Source organism: Hoplias malabaricus, unplaced genomic scaffold, assembly GCF_029633855.1.
Source record: "Hoplias malabaricus isolate fHopMal1 unplaced genomic scaffold, fHopMal1.hap1 scaffold_198, whole genome shotgun sequence".
In the NCBI taxonomy this organism is placed as follows: domain Eukaryota; kingdom Metazoa; phylum Chordata; class Actinopteri; order Characiformes; family Erythrinidae; genus Hoplias; species Hoplias malabaricus.
In genome coordinates, this window is record NW_027100867.1 from 1 (window position 1) to 19,161 (window position 19,161).

Here is a 19,161-nt window from a genome sequence, read left to right on the forward strand (position 1 = left end):
TATTCTTATTGATGAGAATGATGGATTTACCTACAGGGGATGATAGTAATTGGATTTATGGGAGTGCAAATTTATATTTATTATTATTTAGGGCAGTTATTTACTCAGAATTTGATAGAGATAGAGGCTGTTGTGCTTGTGGACATAAGTAACTAGTCTTAAAAGGATTATAAAAACAAGATTAAACATCAGAGAGTTGGAAAATACAATACTCACCCATAAACAAAAACAAATATGTACCTGAGCACCTGACCTGAAAAAGAGGAGAATAGACTCACAGAAAAAGGAAATAGAAATAAGAACAAGAAACATTTATCTGAAACAGAGGAGAATAAACTCACAGAAAAAGATAAGAGAAAGAAAAAGAACAAATAATATTTACTTACCTGAAAGAGAGAAGAAATAAGAACAAACAATATTTACTTACCTACAAGAGGAAAACAAATAAAAAAACAGAAGAATAATAAAGTGAGGGGAACATTCTTATCGAAGAGAATAGTTCATAAAGTATTCAACTATTAAGACCCAGTTTAAGAATCGCTCCTTCCTCCCACATTAGTGGAGAGGTCGCTTGTAATTGGTCTAACGGACCAGGGGGCGGAGCCTCAACCAAGTTTATAAAGGGCTGCACAGCCAAAGCTTGTTGAGAGCTTAATGCGAAAGGCAACTTAGCTGGGCAGGTCGAATTACCTCACAATGCAAGTCTAAAAGCCTGATGAAGGATTATAAAAGCCGAAACGTTGCAACTTTGGACTTGCTAAGATAAAAGAAATGCATTTAAAAAGAAACAGTGGGGAATTTAAGCTAATGTGAGTAACTGCTAACCTATCCTTACCTGGGAGGATATGGTCAATTTTTTGAAACACCGGGAATGTCTTTTTAGACATTTCCAACTTAACTTGATTTAAAGTAGAGGCACGAGAGCCCTGATTTTGGGACCGAGCACTTGAATTTACTCCAACACTGAGCTAATCTTTTTTCCTGAGGCTAGCATTAGCTTATAGCTTAACCACAAGCCTCACAACTTTAAGCCTAACCCTTTACCTTTACCCTAAACCTAACCTTAACCTTTTCCTTTCCCTAAACCTAACCTTAACCCTTCCCTAAACCTAACCTTAACCTTTTCCCTTCCCTAAACCTAACCTTAACCCTTCCCTAAACCTAACCTTAACCTTTTCCCTTCCCTAAACCTAACCTTAACCTTACCCTAACCTTAAAATCCCACCCTACCCCTAACCTTAACACTAAATCTGAAGTAAAACTTTAATCCTGACCCTGAGAAACTAAACCTAAAATCTAAATTTTGATTTAGAGGACTAAGGCTTATCTCTCAGCCTAATCCTGAGCACTAACCCTTAAGACTCTATCCCCTAGACTCAAACTAGAACCCTAAACTTAAAGTTATTAACTTAAGTTTATGTTTGAGTACCCTGAATGGTACCTTTAATTGGATTAAACGCTTTTATTCAGGCCCTAAATTTAAAAATAACCCTAAAAAACAAATTTAAAGACCATATCAGGAGCCCTAAATTTTATTATAAATTGGACTCTTGGCTTAATGGGATGTTTAATGGGAATTGGTGGTGTGCGGAGAGTAAGAGGGGGTGCTTGTGACTTTCATGTGGTAGGCCCGTGCATAACGGGGGACTGGTTGAGCCTAGAAATCCTGGGCCAGCCATTAACCTGGAGGTCTGGGGGTCTTTTTGGACCCTGACCGTAACCCTTACCTAAGCCGCCTGTGCCACCCATGATACGGTTACGGCTCCTCCTTGAGCTCTTTACTTCACTAGTCTCTGATCCTAATAAAAATAAATACTTACCTGTTCTTATTGATGAGAATATGGTAAAAGAGGTAAGGATGAAGTATTCTTATTGATGAGAATGATGGATTTACCTACAGGGGATGATAGTAATTGGATTTATGGGAGTGCAAATTTATATTTATTATTATTTAGGGCAGTTATTTACTCAGAATTTGATAGAGATAGAGGCTGTTGTGCTTGTGGACATAAGTAACTAGTCTTAAAAGGATTATAAAAACAAGATTAAACATCAGAGAGTTGGAAAATACAATACTCACCCATAAACAAAAACAAATATGTACCTGAGCACCTGACCTGAAAAAGAGGAGAATAGACTCACAGAAAAAGGAAATAGAAATAAGAACAAGAAACATTTATCTGAAACAGAGGAGAATAAACTCACAGAAAAAGATAAGAGAAAGAAAAAGAACAAATAATATTTACTTACCTGAAAGAGAGAAGAAATAAGAACAAACAATATTTACTTACCTACAAGAGGAAAACAAATAAAAAAACAGAAGAATAATAAAGTGAGGGGAACATTCTTATCGAAGAGAATAGTTCATAAAGTATTCAACTATTAAGACCCAGTTTAAGAATCGCTCCTTCCTCCCACATTAGTGGAGAGGTCGCTTGTAATTGGTCTAACGGACCAGGGGGCGGAGCCTCAACCAAGTTTATAAAGGGCTGCACAGCCAAAGCTTGTTGAGAGCTTAATGCGAAAGGCAACTTAGCTGGGCAGGTCGAATTACCTCACAATGCAAGTCTAAAAGCCTGATGAAGGATTATAAAAGCCGAAACGTTGCAACTTTGGACTTGCTAAGATAAAAGAAATGCATTTAAAAAGAAACAGTGGGGAATTTAAGCTAATGTGAGTAACTGCTAACCTATCCTTACCTGGGAGGATATGGTCAATTTTTTGAAACACCGGGAATGTCTTTTTAGACATTTCCAACTTAACTTGATTTAAAGTAGAGGCACGAGAGCCCTGATTTTGGGACCGAGCACTTGAATTTACTCCAACACTGAGCTAATCTTTTTTCCTGAGGCTAGCATTAGCTTATAGCTTAACCACAAGCCTCACAACTTTAAGCCTAACCCTTTACCTTTACCCTAAACCTAACCTTAACCTTTTCCTTTCCCTAAACCTAACCTTAACCCTTCCCTAAACCTAACCTTAACCTTTTCCCTTCCCTAAACCTAACCTTAACCCTTCCCTAAACCTAACCTTAACCTTTTCCCTTCCCTAAACCTAACCTTAACCTTACCCTAACCTTAAAATCCCACCCTACCCCTAACCTTAACACTAAATCTGAAGTAAAACTTTAATCCTGACCCTGAGAAACTAAACCTAAAATCTAAATTTTGATTTAGAGGACTAAGGCTTATCTCTCAGCCTAATCCTGAGCACTAACCCTTAAGACTCTATCCCCTAGACTCAAACTAGAACCCTAAACTTAAAGTTATTAACTTAAGTTTATGTTTGAGTACCCTGAATGGTACCTTTAATTGGATTAAACGCTTTTATTCAGGCCCTAAATTTAAAAATAACCCTAAAAAACAAATTTAAAGACCATATCAGGAGCCCTAAATTTTATTATAAATTGGACTCTTGGCTTAATGGGATGTTTAATGGGAATTGGTGGTGTGCGGAGAGTAAGAGGGGGTGCTTGTGACTTTCATGTGGTAGGCCCGTGCATAACGGGGGACTGGTTGAGCCTAGAAATCCTGGGCCAGCCATTAACCTGGAGGTCTGGGGGTCTTTTTGGACCCTGACCGTAACCCTTACCTAAGCCGCCTGTGCCACCCATGATACGGTTACGGCTCCTCCTTGAGCTCTTTACTTCACTAGTCTCTGATCCTAATAAAAATAAATACTTACCTGTTCTTATTGATGAGAATATGGTAAAAGAGGTAAGGATGAAGTATTCTTATTGATGAGAATGATGGATTTACCTACAGGGGATGATAGTAATTGGATTTATGGGAGTGCAAATTTATATTTATTATTATTTAGGGCAGTTATTTACTCAGAATTTGATAGAGATAGAGGCTGTTGTGCTTGTGGACATAAGTAACTAGTCTTAAAAGGATTATAAAAACAAGATTAAACATCAGAGAGTTGGAAAATACAATACTCACCCATAAACAAAAACAAATATGTACCTGAGCACCTGACCTGAAAAAGAGGAGAATAGACTCACAGAAAAAGGAAATAGAAATAAGAACAAGAAACATTTATCTGAAACAGAGGAGAATAAACTCACAGAAAAAGATAAGAGAAAGAAAAAGAACAAATAATATTTACTTACCTGAAAGAGAGAAGAAATAAGAACAAACAATATTTACTTACCTACAAGAGGAAAACAAATAAAAAAACAGAAGAATAATAAAGTGAGGGGAACATTCTTATCGAAGAGAATAGTTCATAAAGTATTCAACTATTAAGACCCAGTTTAAGAATCGCTCCTTCCTCCCACATTAGTGGAGAGGTCGCTTGTAATTGGTCTAACGGACCAGGGGGCGGAGCCTCAACCAAGTTTATAAAGGGCTGCACAGCCAAAGCTTGTTGAGAGCTTAATGCGAAAGGCAACTTAGCTGGGCAGGTCGAATTACCTCACAATGCAAGTCTAAAAGCCTGATGAAGGATTATAAAAGCCGAAACGTTGCAACTTTGGACTTGCTAAGATAAAAGAAATGCATTTAAAAAGAAACAGTGGGGAATTTAAGCTAATGTGAGTAACTGCTAACCTATCCTTACCTGGGAGGATATGGTCAATTTTTTGAAACACCGGGAATGTCTTTTTAGACATTTCCAACTTAACTTGATTTAAAGTAGAGGCACGAGAGCCCTGATTTTGGGACCGAGCACTTGAATTTACTCCAACACTGAGCTAATCTTTTTTCCTGAGGCTAGCATTAGCTTATAGCTTAACCACAAGCCTCACAACTTTAAGCCTAACCCTTTACCTTTACCCTAAACCTAACCTTAACCTTTTCCTTTCCCTAAACCTAACCTTAACCCTTCCCTAAACCTAACCTTAACCTTTTCCCTTCCCTAAACCTAACCTTAACCCTTCCCTAAACCTAACCTTAACCTTTTCCCTTCCCTAAACCTAACCTTAACCTTACCCTAACCTTAAAATCCCACCCTACCCCTAACCTTAACACTAAATCTGAAGTAAAACTTTAATCCTGACCCTGAGAAACTAAACCTAAAATCTAAATTTTGATTTAGAGGACTAAGGCTTATCTCTCAGCCTAATCCTGAGCACTAACCCTTAAGACTCTATCCCCTAGACTCAAACTAGAACCCTAAACTTAAAGTTATTAACTTAAGTTTATGTTTGAGTACCCTGAATGGTACCTTTAATTGGATTAAACGCTTTTATTCAGGCCCTAAATTTAAAAATAACCCTAAAAAACAAATTTAAAGACCATATCAGGAGCCCTAAATTTTATTATAAATTGGACTCTTGGCTTAATGGGATGTTTAATGGGAATTGGTGGTGTGCGGAGAGTAAGAGGGGGTGCTTGTGACTTTCATGTGGTAGGCCCGTGCATAACGGGGGACTGGTTGAGCCTAGAAATCCTGGGCCAGCCATTAACCTGGAGGTCTGGGGGTCTTTTTGGACCCTGACCGTAACCCTTACCTAAGCCGCCTGTGCCACCCATGATACGGTTACGGCTCCTCCTTGAGCTCTTTACTTCACTAGTCTCTGATCCTAATAAAAATAAATACTTACCTGTTCTTATTGATGAGAATATGGTAAAAGAGGTAAGGATGAAGTATTCTTATTGATGAGAATGATGGATTTACCTACAGGGGATGATAGTAATTGGATTTATGGGAGTGCAAATTTATATTTATTATTATTTAGGGCAGTTATTTACTCAGAATTTGATAGAGATAGAGGCTGTTGTGCTTGTGGACATAAGTAACTAGTCTTAAAAGGATTATAAAAACAAGATTAAACATCAGAGAGTTGGAAAATACAATACTCACCCATAAACAAAAACAAATATGTACCTGAGCACCTGACCTGAAAAAGAGGAGAATAGACTCACAGAAAAAGGAAATAGAAATAAGAACAAGAAACATTTATCTGAAACAGAGGAGAATAAACTCACAGAAAAAGATAAGAGAAAGAAAAAGAACAAATAATATTTACTTACCTGAAAGAGAGAAGAAATAAGAACAAACAATATTTACTTACCTACAAGAGGAAAACAAATAAAAAAACAGAAGAATAATAAAGTGAGGGGAACATTCTTATCGAAGAGAATAGTTCATAAAGTATTCAACTATTAAGACCCAGTTTAAGAATCGCTCCTTCCTCCCACATTAGTGGAGAGGTCGCTTGTAATTGGTCTAACGGACCAGGGGGCGGAGCCTCAACCAAGTTTATAAAGGGCTGCACAGCCAAAGCTTGTTGAGAGCTTAATGCGAAAGGCAACTTAGCTGGGCAGGTCGAATTACCTCACAATGCAAGTCTAAAAGCCTGATGAAGGATTATAAAAGCCGAAACGTTGCAACTTTGGACTTGCTAAGATAAAAGAAATGCATTTAAAAAGAAACAGTGGGGAATTTAAGCTAATGTGAGTAACTGCTAACCTATCCTTACCTGGGAGGATATGGTCAATTTTTTGAAACACCGGGAATGTCTTTTTAGACATTTCCAACTTAACTTGATTTAAAGTAGAGGCACGAGAGCCCTGATTTTGGGACCGAGCACTTGAATTTACTCCAACACTGAGCTAATCTTTTTTCCTGAGGCTAGCATTAGCTTATAGCTTAACCACAAGCCTCACAACTTTAAGCCTAACCCTTTACCTTTACCCTAAACCTAACCTTAACCTTTTCCTTTCCCTAAACCTAACCTTAACCCTTCCCTAAACCTAACCTTAACCTTTTCCCTTCCCTAAACCTAACCTTAACCCTTCCCTAAACCTAACCTTAACCTTTTCCCTTCCCTAAACCTAACCTTAACCTTACCCTAACCTTAAAATCCCACCCTACCCCTAACCTTAACACTAAATCTGAAGTAAAACTTTAATCCTGACCCTGAGAAACTAAACCTAAAATCTAAATTTTGATTTAGAGGACTAAGGCTTATCTCTCAGCCTAATCCTGAGCACTAACCCTTAAGACTCTATCCCCTAGACTCAAACTAGAACCCTAAACTTAAAGTTATTAACTTAAGTTTATGTTTGAGTACCCTGAATGGTACCTTTAATTGGATTAAACGCTTTTATTCAGGCCCTAAATTTAAAAATAACCCTAAAAAACAAATTTAAAGACCATATCAGGAGCCCTAAATTTTATTATAAATTGGACTCTTGGCTTAATGGGATGTTTAATGGGAATTGGTGGTGTGCGGAGAGTAAGAGGGGGTGCTTGTGACTTTCATGTGGTAGGCCCGTGCATAACGGGGGACTGGTTGAGCCTAGAAATCCTGGGCCAGCCATTAACCTGGAGGTCTGGGGGTCTTTTTGGACCCTGACCGTAACCCTTACCTAAGCCGCCTGTGCCACCCATGATACGGTTACGGCTCCTCCTTGAGCTCTTTACTTCACTAGTCTCTGATCCTAATAAAAATAAATACTTACCTGTTCTTATTGATGAGAATATGGTAAAAGAGGTAAGGATGAAGTATTCTTATTGATGAGAATGATGGATTTACCTACAGGGGATGATAGTAATTGGATTTATGGGAGTGCAAATTTATATTTATTATTATTTAGGGCAGTTATTTACTCAGAATTTGATAGAGATAGAGGCTGTTGTGCTTGTGGACATAAGTAACTAGTCTTAAAAGGATTATAAAAACAAGATTAAACATCAGAGAGTTGGAAAATACAATACTCACCCATAAACAAAAACAAATATGTACCTGAGCACCTGACCTGAAAAAGAGGAGAATAGACTCACAGAAAAAGGAAATAGAAATAAGAACAAGAAACATTTATCTGAAACAGAGGAGAATAAACTCACAGAAAAAGATAAGAGAAAGAAAAAGAACAAATAATATTTACTTACCTGAAAGAGAGAAGAAATAAGAACAAACAATATTTACTTACCTACAAGAGGAAAACAAATAAAAAAACAGAAGAATAATAAAGTGAGGGGAACATTCTTATCGAAGAGAATAGTTCATAAAGTATTCAACTATTAAGACCCAGTTTAAGAATCGCTCCTTCCTCCCACATTAGTGGAGAGGTCGCTTGTAATTGGTCTAACGGACCAGGGGGCGGAGCCTCAACCAAGTTTATAAAGGGCTGCACAGCCAAAGCTTGTTGAGAGCTTAATGCGAAAGGCAACTTAGCTGGGCAGGTCGAATTACCTCACAATGCAAGTCTAAAAGCCTGATGAAGGATTATAAAAGCCGAAACGTTGCAACTTTGGACTTGCTAAGATAAAAGAAATGCATTTAAAAAGAAACAGTGGGGAATTTAAGCTAATGTGAGTAACTGCTAACCTATCCTTACCTGGGAGGATATGGTCAATTTTTTGAAACACCGGGAATGTCTTTTTAGACATTTCCAACTTAACTTGATTTAAAGTAGAGGCACGAGAGCCCTGATTTTGGGACCGAGCACTTGAATTTACTCCAACACTGAGCTAATCTTTTTTCCTGAGGCTAGCATTAGCTTATAGCTTAACCACAAGCCTCACAACTTTAAGCCTAACCCTTTACCTTTACCCTAAACCTAACCTTAACCTTTTCCTTTCCCTAAACCTAACCTTAACCCTTCCCTAAACCTAACCTTAACCTTTTCCCTTCCCTAAACCTAACCTTAACCCTTCCCTAAACCTAACCTTAACCTTTTCCCTTCCCTAAACCTAACCTTAACCTTACCCTAACCTTAAAATCCCACCCTACCCCTAACCTTAACACTAAATCTGAAGTAAAACTTTAATCCTGACCCTGAGAAACTAAACCTAAAATCTAAATTTTGATTTAGAGGACTAAGGCTTATCTCTCAGCCTAATCCTGAGCACTAACCCTTAAGACTCTATCCCCTAGACTCAAACTAGAACCCTAAACTTAAAGTTATTAACTTAAGTTTATGTTTGAGTACCCTGAATGGTACCTTTAATTGGATTAAACGCTTTTATTCAGGCCCTAAATTTAAAAATAACCCTAAAAAACAAATTTAAAGACCATATCAGGAGCCCTAAATTTTATTATAAATTGGACTCTTGGCTTAATGGGATGTTTAATGGGAATTGGTGGTGTGCGGAGAGTAAGAGGGGGTGCTTGTGACTTTCATGTGGTAGGCCCGTGCATAACGGGGGACTGGTTGAGCCTAGAAATCCTGGGCCAGCCATTAACCTGGAGGTCTGGGGGTCTTTTTGGACCCTGACCGTAACCCTTACCTAAGCCGCCTGTGCCACCCATGATACGGTTACGGCTCCTCCTTGAGCTCTTTACTTCACTAGTCTCTGATCCTAATAAAAATAAATACTTACCTGTTCTTATTGATGAGAATATGGTAAAAGAGGTAAGGATGAAGTATTCTTATTGATGAGAATGATGGATTTACCTACAGGGGATGATAGTAATTGGATTTATGGGAGTGCAAATTTATATTTATTATTATTTAGGGCAGTTATTTACTCAGAATTTGATAGAGATAGAGGCTGTTGTGCTTGTGGACATAAGTAACTAGTCTTAAAAGGATTATAAAAACAAGATTAAACATCAGAGAGTTGGAAAATACAATACTCACCCATAAACAAAAACAAATATGTACCTGAGCACCTGACCTGAAAAAGAGGAGAATAGACTCACAGAAAAAGGAAATAGAAATAAGAACAAGAAACATTTATCTGAAACAGAGGAGAATAAACTCACAGAAAAAGATAAGAGAAAGAAAAAGAACAAATAATATTTACTTACCTGAAAGAGAGAAGAAATAAGAACAAACAATATTTACTTACCTACAAGAGGAAAACAAATAAAAAAACAGAAGAATAATAAAGTGAGGGGAACATTCTTATCGAAGAGAATAGTTCATAAAGTATTCAACTATTAAGACCCAGTTTAAGAATCGCTCCTTCCTCCCACATTAGTGGAGAGGTCGCTTGTAATTGGTCTAACGGACCAGGGGGCGGAGCCTCAACCAAGTTTATAAAGGGCTGCACAGCCAAAGCTTGTTGAGAGCTTAATGCGAAAGGCAACTTAGCTGGGCAGGTCGAATTACCTCACAATGCAAGTCTAAAAGCCTGATGAAGGATTATAAAAGCCGAAACGTTGCAACTTTGGACTTGCTAAGATAAAAGAAATGCATTTAAAAAGAAACAGTGGGGAATTTAAGCTAATGTGAGTAACTGCTAACCTATCCTTACCTGGGAGGATATGGTCAATTTTTTGAAACACCGGGAATGTCTTTTTAGACATTTCCAACTTAACTTGATTTAAAGTAGAGGCACGAGAGCCCTGATTTTGGGACCGAGCACTTGAATTTACTCCAACACTGAGCTAATCTTTTTTCCTGAGGCTAGCATTAGCTTATAGCTTAACCACAAGCCTCACAACTTTAAGCCTAACCCTTTACCTTTACCCTAAACCTAACCTTAACCTTTTCCTTTCCCTAAACCTAACCTTAACCCTTCCCTAAACCTAACCTTAACCTTTTCCCTTCCCTAAACCTAACCTTAACCCTTCCCTAAACCTAACCTTAACCTTTTCCCTTCCCTAAACCTAACCTTAACCTTACCCTAACCTTAAAATCCCACCCTACCCCTAACCTTAACACTAAATCTGAAGTAAAACTTTAATCCTGACCCTGAGAAACTAAACCTAAAATCTAAATTTTGATTTAGAGGACTAAGGCTTATCTCTCAGCCTAATCCTGAGCACTAACCCTTAAGACTCTATCCCCTAGACTCAAACTAGAACCCTAAACTTAAAGTTATTAACTTAAGTTTATGTTTGAGTACCCTGAATGGTACCTTTAATTGGATTAAACGCTTTTATTCAGGCCCTAAATTTAAAAATAACCCTAAAAAACAAATTTAAAGACCATATCAGGAGCCCTAAATTTTATTATAAATTGGACTCTTGGCTTAATGGGATGTTTAATGGGAATTGGTGGTGTGCGGAGAGTAAGAGGGGGTGCTTGTGACTTTCATGTGGTAGGCCCGTGCATAACGGGGGACTGGTTGAGCCTAGAAATCCTGGGCCAGCCATTAACCTGGAGGTCTGGGGGTCTTTTTGGACCCTGACCGTAACCCTTACCTAATTCCCTTAACCCTAATTCCCTTAACCCTAATTCCCTTAACCCTAATTCCCTTAACCCTAATTCCCTTAACCCTAATTCCCTTAACCCTAATTCCCTTAACCCTAATTCCCTTAACCCTAATTCCCTTAACCCTAATTCCCTTAACCCTAATTCCCTTAACCCTAATTCCCTTAACCCTAATTCCCTTAACCCTAATTCCCTTAACCCTAATTCCCTTAACCCTAATTCCCTTAACCCTAATTCCCTTAACCCTAAAAGCTGGGGTCCATTTAAAAAAATCAGGAAAAAATTTAGAGCAGAAGAACAAGGGCAAACACTAGAGGGCAAAAGTGCTACTAGGCTGATGAGCTGAGGGGATGGTGTAGGCTTTAGGGGAAGGGTGACAGGAAGGTGACCTGAAGGCCCAAGTGAACGTGGTTTAGCTGAGGGCGAAGGCCCAAGTGAACATGGTTTAGCTGAGGGCGAAGGCCCAAGGGAACGTGGTTTAGCTGAAGGGAAATGGCGTAGGCCCAAGGGAAAGTGGTTTCACTGAGGAGAAAATCATACACCCAAGGGGAAAGGCAAAGTGCTATTGAGCTGAAGTCTTGAGGGAAAGTGGTTTAGCTGAGGGGAAAGGGCATAGGCCAGAGGGAAAGTGGTTTAGCTGAGGGGAAAGGGCGTAGGCCCAAGGGAAAGTGGTTTAGCTGAGGGGAAAGGGCGTAGGCCCAAGGGAAAGTGGTTTAGCTGAGGGGAAAGGGCGTAGGCCCAAGGGAAAGTGGTTTAGCTGAGGGGAAGCGTGTAGGCCCAAGGATGGAACAGCTATTTAGCTGAATGCCTAAGGGTGAAGGGCTAGTAAGGGGAAGACCATAGGTCCAGGGGAAGTGGTTTAGCTGAGGGGAAGGGCATAGGCCCAAGGGAAAGTGGTTTAGCTGAGGAGAAAGTGTGTAGGCCCAAGGAAGAAACGGCCATTAAGCCGAATGACTAAGGGTGAAGTGCTAGTAAAGGGAAGGGCGTAGGCCTGAGGGAAAGTTGTTTAGCTGAGTGGAAAGGGCGTAGGCCCCAGGGAACGTGGTTTAGCTGAGGGGAAAGGCCCGAGGGAACGTGGTTTAGCTGAGGGGAAAGGCCCGAGGGAACGTGGTTTAGCTGAGGGGAAAGGCCCGAGGGAACGTGGTTTAGCTGAGGGGAAAGGCCCGAGGGAACGTGGTTTAGCTGAGGGCGTAGGCCCAAGGGAAAGTGGTTTAGCTGAGGGGAAGCGTGTAGGCCAAAGGAAGGAACAGCTATTGAGCTGAATGCCTAAGGGTGAAGGGCTAGTAAGGGAAAGGGCGGAGGCCCCAGGGAAAGTGGTTTAGCTGAGGGGAAGGGCGGAGGCCCCAGGGAAAGTGGTTTAGCTGAGGGGAAGGGCGGAGGCCCCAGGGAAAGTGGTTTAGCTGAGGGGAAGGGCGGAGGCCCCAGGGAAAGTGGTTTAGCTGAGGGGAAGGGCGGAGGCCCCAGGGAAAGTGGTTTAGCTGAGGGGAAGGGCGGAGGCCCCAGGGAAAGTGGTTTAGCTGAGGGGAAGGGCGGAGGCCCCAGGGAAAGTGGTTTAGCTGAGGGGAAGGGCGGAGGCCCCAGGGAAAGTGGTTTAGCTGAGGAGAAGGGCATAGGCCCCAGGGAAAGTGGTTTAGCTGAGGAGAAGGGCATAGGCCCCAGGGAAAGTGGTTTAGCTGAGGGGAAGGGCGGAGGCCCCAGGGAAAGTGGTTTAGCTGAGGGGAAAGGGCGTAGGCCTGAGGGAACATGGAGTAGCTGAGGGGAAAGGGCTTAGGCCCCAGGGAACGTGGTGTAGCTGAGGGGAAAGGGCATAGGCCCGAGGGAACGTGGTGTAGCTGAGGGGAAAGGGCGTAGGCCCAAGGAAGGAACGGCTATTGGGCTGAAAGCCTAAGGGTGAAGGGCTAGTAAAGGGAAGAGCATAGGTCCAGGGGAAAGTGGTTTTGCTGAGGTGAAGGGCGTAGGCCCAAGGGATAGTTTAGCTGAAGGGAAGTGCATAGGTCCAAGCAAAAGTGGTTTAGCTGAGGGGAAAGGGCATAGGCCCAAGGGAAAATGGTTTAGCTGAGGGGAAAGGGCATAGGCCCAAGGGAAAATGGTTTAGCTGAGGGGAAGGGCGAAGGCCCAAGGAAGGAACTGCTATTGGGCTGAAAGCCTAAGGGTGAAGGGCTAGTAAAGGGAAGAGCATAGGTCCAGGGGAAAGTGGTTTTGCTGAGGTGAAGGGCGTAGGCCCAAGGGATAGTTTAGCTGAAGGGAAGGGCATAGGTCCAAGCGAAAGGGCGTATGCCCAAGGGAAAGTAGTTTAGCTGAGGGGAAGGTCGTAGGCCCAAGGGAAATTAGTTTAGATGAGGGGTGGGGGATGTGTGTATGCCCAAGGAAGGAATGGCTATTGAGATGAATGCCTAAGGGTGAAGGGCTAGTAAGGGGAAGGGCGTAGGCCCAAGGAAAAGTGGTTTAGCTGAGGGGAAGGGCGTAGGCCAGAGGGAACGTGGTTTAGCTGAGGGGAAAGGGCATAGGCCCAAGGGAACGTTGTTTAGCTGAGGGGAAAGGGCATAGGCCCAAGGGAAAATGGTTTAGCTGAAGGGAGGGGCGTAGGCCCAAGGAAGGAACGGCTATTGGGCTGAAAGCCTAAGGGTGAAAGGCTAGTAAAGGGAAGAGCATAGGTCCAGGGGAAAGTGGTTTTGCTGAGGTGAAGGGCGTAGGCCCAAGGGATAGTTTAGCTGAAGGGAAGGGCATAGGTCCAAGCGAAAGGGCGTAGGTCCAAGGGAAAGTAGTTTAGCTGAGGGGAAGGTCGTAGGCCCAAGGGAAATTAGTTTAGCTGAGGGGTGGGGGATGCGTGTATGCCCAAGGAAGGAATGGCTATTGAGATGAATGCCTAAGGGTGAAGGGCTAGTAAGGGGAAGGGCGTAGGCCCAAGGAAAAGTGGTTTAGCTGAGGGGAAGGGCGTAGGCCAGAGGGAACGTGGTTTAGCTGAGGGGAAAGGGCATAGGCCCAAGGGAAAATGGTTTAGCTGAGGGGAAGGGCGGAGGCCCCAGGGAAAATGGTTTAGCTGAGGGGAAGGGCGGAGGCCCCAGGGAAAGTGGTTTAGCTGAGGGGAAGGGCAGAGGCCCCAGGGAAAGTGGTTTAGCTGAGGGGAAGGGCGGAGGCCCCAGGGAAAGTGGTTTAGCTGAGGAGAAGGGCATAGGCCCCAGGGAAAGTGGTTTAGCTGAGGAGAAGGGCATAGGCCCCAGGGAAAGTGGTTTAGCTGAGGGGAAGGGCGGAGGCCCCAGGGAAAGTGGTTTAGCTGAGGGGAAGGGCGTAGGCCTGAGGGAACATGGAGTAGCTGAGGGGAAAGGGCTTAGGCCCCAGGGAACGTGGTGTAGCTGAGGGGAAAGGGCATAGGCCCGAGGGAACGTGGTGTAGCTGAGGGGAAAGGGCGTAGGCCCAAGGAAGGAACGGCTATTGGGCTGAAAGCCTAAGGGTGAAGGGCTAGTAAAGGGAAGAGCATAGGTCCAGGGGAAAGTGGTTTTGCTGAGGTGAAGGGCGTAGGCCCAAGGGATAGCTTAGCTGAAGGGAAGGGCATAGGTCCAAGCGAAAGGGCGTAGGCCCAAGGGAAAGTAGTTTAGCTGAGGGGAAGGGCGTAGGCCCAAGGGAAAGTAGTTTAGCTGAGGGGTGGGGGATGCGTGTATGCCCAAGGAAGGAATGGCTATTGAGATGAATGCCTAAGGGTGAAGGGCTAGTAATGGGAAGGGCGTAGGCCCAAGGAAAAGTGGTTTTGCTGAGGTGAAGGGCGTAGGTCCAAGGGATAGTTTAGCTGAAGGGAAGTGCATAGGTCCAAGCAAAAGTGGTTTAGCTGAGGGGAAAGGGCATAGGCCCAAGGGAAAATGGTTTAGCTGAGGGGAAAGGGCATAGGCCCAAGGGAAAATGGTTTAGCTGAGGGGAAAGGGCATAGGCCCAAGGGAAAATGGTTTAGCTGAGGGGAAGGGCGAAGGCCCAAGGAAGGAACTGCTATTGGGCTGAAAGCCTAAGGGTGAAGGGCTAGTAAAGGGAAGAGCATAGGTCCAGGGGAAAGTGGTTTTGCTGAGGTGAAGGGCGTAGGCCCAAGGGATAGTTTAGCTGAAGGGAAGGGCATAGGTCCAAGCGAAAGGGCGTATGCCCAAGGGAAAGTAGTTTAGCTGAGGGGAAGGTCGTAGGCCCAAGGGAAATTAGTTTAGATGAGGGGTGGGGGATGTGTGTATGCCCAAGGAAGGAATGGCTATTGAGATGAATGCCTAAGGGTGAAGGGCTAGTAAGGGGAAGGGCGTAGGCCCAAGGAAAAGTGGTTTAGCTGAGGGGAAGGGCGTAGGCCAGAGGGAACGTGGTTTAGCTGAGGGGAAAGGGCATAGGCCCAAGGGAAAATTGTTTAGCTGAGGGGAAAGGGCATAGGCCCAAGGGAAAATGGTTTAGCTGAGGGGAGGGGCGTAGGCCCAAGGAAGGAACGGCTATTGGGCTGAAAGCCTAAGGGTGAAGGGCTAGTAAAGGGAAGAGCATAGGTCCAGGGGAAAGTGGTTTTGCTGAGGTGAAGGGCGTAGGCCCAAGGGATAGTTTAGCTGAAGGGAAGGGCATAGGTCCAAGCGAAAGGGCGTAGGTCCAAGGGAAAGTAGTTTAGCTGAGGGGAAGGTCGTAGGCCCAAGGGAAATTAGTTTAGCTGAGGGGTGGGGGATGCGTGTATGCCCAAGGAAGGAATGGCTATTGAGATGAATGCCTAAGGGTGAAGGGCTAGTAAGGGGAAGGGCGTAGGCCCAAGGAAAAGTGGTTTAGCTGAGGGGAAGGGCGTAGGCCAGAGGGAACGTGGTTTAGCTGAGGGGAAAGGGCATAGGCCCAAGGGAAAATGGTTTAGCTGAGGGGAAAGGGCATAGGCCCAAGGGAAAATGGTTTAGCTGAGGGGAAAGGGCATAGGCCCAAGGGAAAATGGTTTAGCTGAGGGGAAGGGCGTAGGCCCAAGGAAGGAAAGGCTATTGGGCTGAAAGCCTAAGGGTGAAGGGCTAGTAAAGGGAAGAGCGTAGGTCCAGGGGAAAGTGGTTTTGCTGAGGTGAAGGGCGTAGGCCCAAGGGATAGTTTAGCTGAAGGGAAGGGCATAGGTCCAAGGGAAAATGGTTTAGCTGAGGGGAAAGAGCATAGGCCCAAGGGAAAATGGTTTAGCTGAGGGGAAAGGGCATAGGCCCAAGGGAAAATGGTTTAGCTGAGGGGAAAGGGCATAGGCCCAAGGGAAAATGGTTTAGCTGAGGGGAAGGGCGTAGGCCCAAGGAAGGAACAGCTATTGGGCTGAAAGCCTAAGGGTGAAGAGCTAGTAAAGGAAAGAGCATAGGTCCAGGGGAAAGTGGTTTAGCTGAGGGGAAGGGCGTAGGCCCAAGGGAAAGTTGTTTAGCTGAGGGGTGGGGGAAGCGTGTAGGCCCAAGGAAGGAATGGCTATTGAGATGAATGCCTAAGGGTGAGGGCTAGTAAGGGGAAGGGCGTAGGCCCAAGGAAAAGTGGTTTAGCTGAGGGGAGGGGCATAGGCCCGAGGGAAAGTGGTTTAGCTGAAGGGAGGGGCGTAGGCCCGAGGGAAAGTGGTTTAGCTGAGGGGAGGGGCGTAGGCCCGAGGGAAAGTGGTTTAGCTGAGGGGAGGGGCGTAGGCCCGAGGGAAAGTGGTTTAGCTGAGGGGAGGGGCGTAGGCCCGAGGGAAAGTGGTTTAGCTGAGGGGAGGGGCGTAGGCCTGAGGGAACGTGGTGTAGCTGAGGGGAAAGGGCTTAGGCCCCAGGGAACGTGGTGTAGCTGAGGGGAAAGGGCATAGGCCCGAGGGAACGTGGTGTAGCTGAGGGGAAAGGGCGTAGGCCCAAGGAAGGAACGGCTATTGGGCTGAAAGCCTAAGGGTGAAGGGCTAGTAAAGGGGAAGAGCATAGGTCCAGGGGAAAATGGTTTAGCTGAGGGGAAAGGGCATAGGCCCAAGGGATAGTTTAGCTGAAGGGAAGGGCATAGGTCCAAGCGAAAGGGCGTAGGCCCAAGGGAAAGTAGTTTAGCTGAGGGGAAGGGCGTAGGCCCAAGGGAAAGTAGTTTAGCTGAGGGGTGGGGGATGCGTGTATGCCCAAGGAAGGAATGGCTATTGAGATGAATGCCTAAGGGTGAAGGGCTAGTAAGGGGAAGGGCGTAGGCCCAAGGAAAAGTGGTTTAGCTGAGGGGAAGGGCATAGGCCAGAGGGAACGTGGTTTAGCTGAGGGGAAAGGGCATAGGCCCAAGGGAAAATGGTTTAGCTGAGGGGAGGGGCATAGGCCCAAGGAAAGAACGGCTATTGGGCTGAAAGCCTAAGGGTGAAGGGCTAGTAAAGGGAAGAGCATAGGTCCAGGGGAAAGTGGTTTTGCTGAGGTGAAGGGTGTAGGCCCAAGGGATAGTTTAGCTGAAGGGAAGTGCATAGGTCCAAGCGAAAGTGGTTTAGCTGAGGGGAAGGGTGTAGGCCCAAGGGAAAGTAGTTTAGCTGAGGGGAAGGGCGTAGGCCCAAGGGAAAGTGGTTTAGCTGAAGGGTGGGGGAAGCGTGTATGCCCAAGGAAGGCATGGCTATTGAGATGAATGCCTAAGGGTGAAGGGCTAGTAAGGGGAAGGGCGTAGGCCCAAGAAAAAGTGGTTTAGCTGAGGGGAAGGGCGTAGGCCAGAGGGAACGTGGTTTAGCTGAGGGGAAAGGGCATAGGCCCAAGGGAAAATGGTTTAGCTGAGGGGAAAGGGCATAGGCCCAAGGGAAAATTGTTTAGCTGAGGGGAAAGGGCATAGGAACAAGGGAAAATGGTTTAGCTGAGGGGAGGGGCGTAGGCCCAAGGAAGGAACGGCTATTGGGCTGAAAGCCTAAGGGTGAAGAGCTAGTAAAGGGAAGAGCATAGGTCCAGGGGAAAGTGGTTTAGCTGAGGGGAAGGGCGTAGGCCCAAGGGAAAGTTGTTTAGCTGAGGGGTGGGGGAAGCGTGTAGGCCCAAGGAAGGAATGGCTATTGAGATGAATGCCTAAGGGTGAGGGCTAGTAAGGGGAAGGGCGTAGGCCCAAGGAAAAGTGGTTTAGCTGAGGGGAGGGGCGTAGGCCCGAGGGAAAGTGGTTTAGCTGAGGGGAAGGGCGTAGGCCCGAGGGAAAGTGGTTTAGCTGAGGGGAAGGGCGTAGGCCCGAGGGAAAGTGGTTTAGCTGAGGGGAAGGGCGTAGGCCCGAGGGAAAGTGGTTTAGCTGAGGGGAAGGGCGTAGGCCCGAGGGAAAGTGGTTTAGCTGAGGGGAAGCGTGTAGGCCCAAGGACAGAACGGCTTTTAAGCTGAATGCCTAAGGGCGAAGGGCTAGTAAGCTAGTAAGGGGAAGGATATAGGCCCAAGGGAAAGTGGTTTAGCTGAGGGGAAGCGTGTAGGCCCAAGGACAGAACGGCTTTTGAGCTGGATGCCTAAGGGCGAAGGGCTAGTAAGCTAGTAAGGGGAAGGATATAGGCCCAAGGGAAAGTGTTTAGCTGAGGAGAGGGTGTAGGCCTAGTGAGCTGAAGGCCTAAAGTGAAGTGTGTAGGGCTAGTGAACCAGTTTCTGGTTTTCTTTCTCTTGTCTCTCTCATGATTTGTGATGTCCTGCTGCTCTCCAGGTGTTGCGCATCTTGGTGCTATTCACCGGTAGAAGACTGGGCACCCATTTAAGGTCTGTTTGCCCCAGACCACCGTCCCTGCGTGCTGTCCTAGTGGACCCAGGGGGGCTGGATACTTACCCCCTGACCAAATGACTCTTTGTTAACACCGCTAGGTTACCCAAGTCATTCAGACAAGGCCTGAGAAATGGTCTCATCTTGGGGCCTCTCCGAGTTCTCTAAGATCTCAGGAGTAATTAAAGCATTACTTCCTAGAGCCCAGAGAGAACTGGAAACCCTGCCCCAGCCACCCGTTGCCAGGTGACTGAACCAAAACCCGGGAAGGTTGGTCCCGTGCAATACGTCACCTCCCAAACAGTTTTGGCTGGAGCTCCAATGCAGCGGATAGCTTCCTTAGAGATCCCAGGGCATGCACCTTGAAATACTTTCAGGAAGATACCAAGCTTCTACTACATTGGAACTCCAATGGGTTGTGAACTGATGGCGGACAAGAGTTAAACCTCTGAAACCAGAGCATTCAACAGCC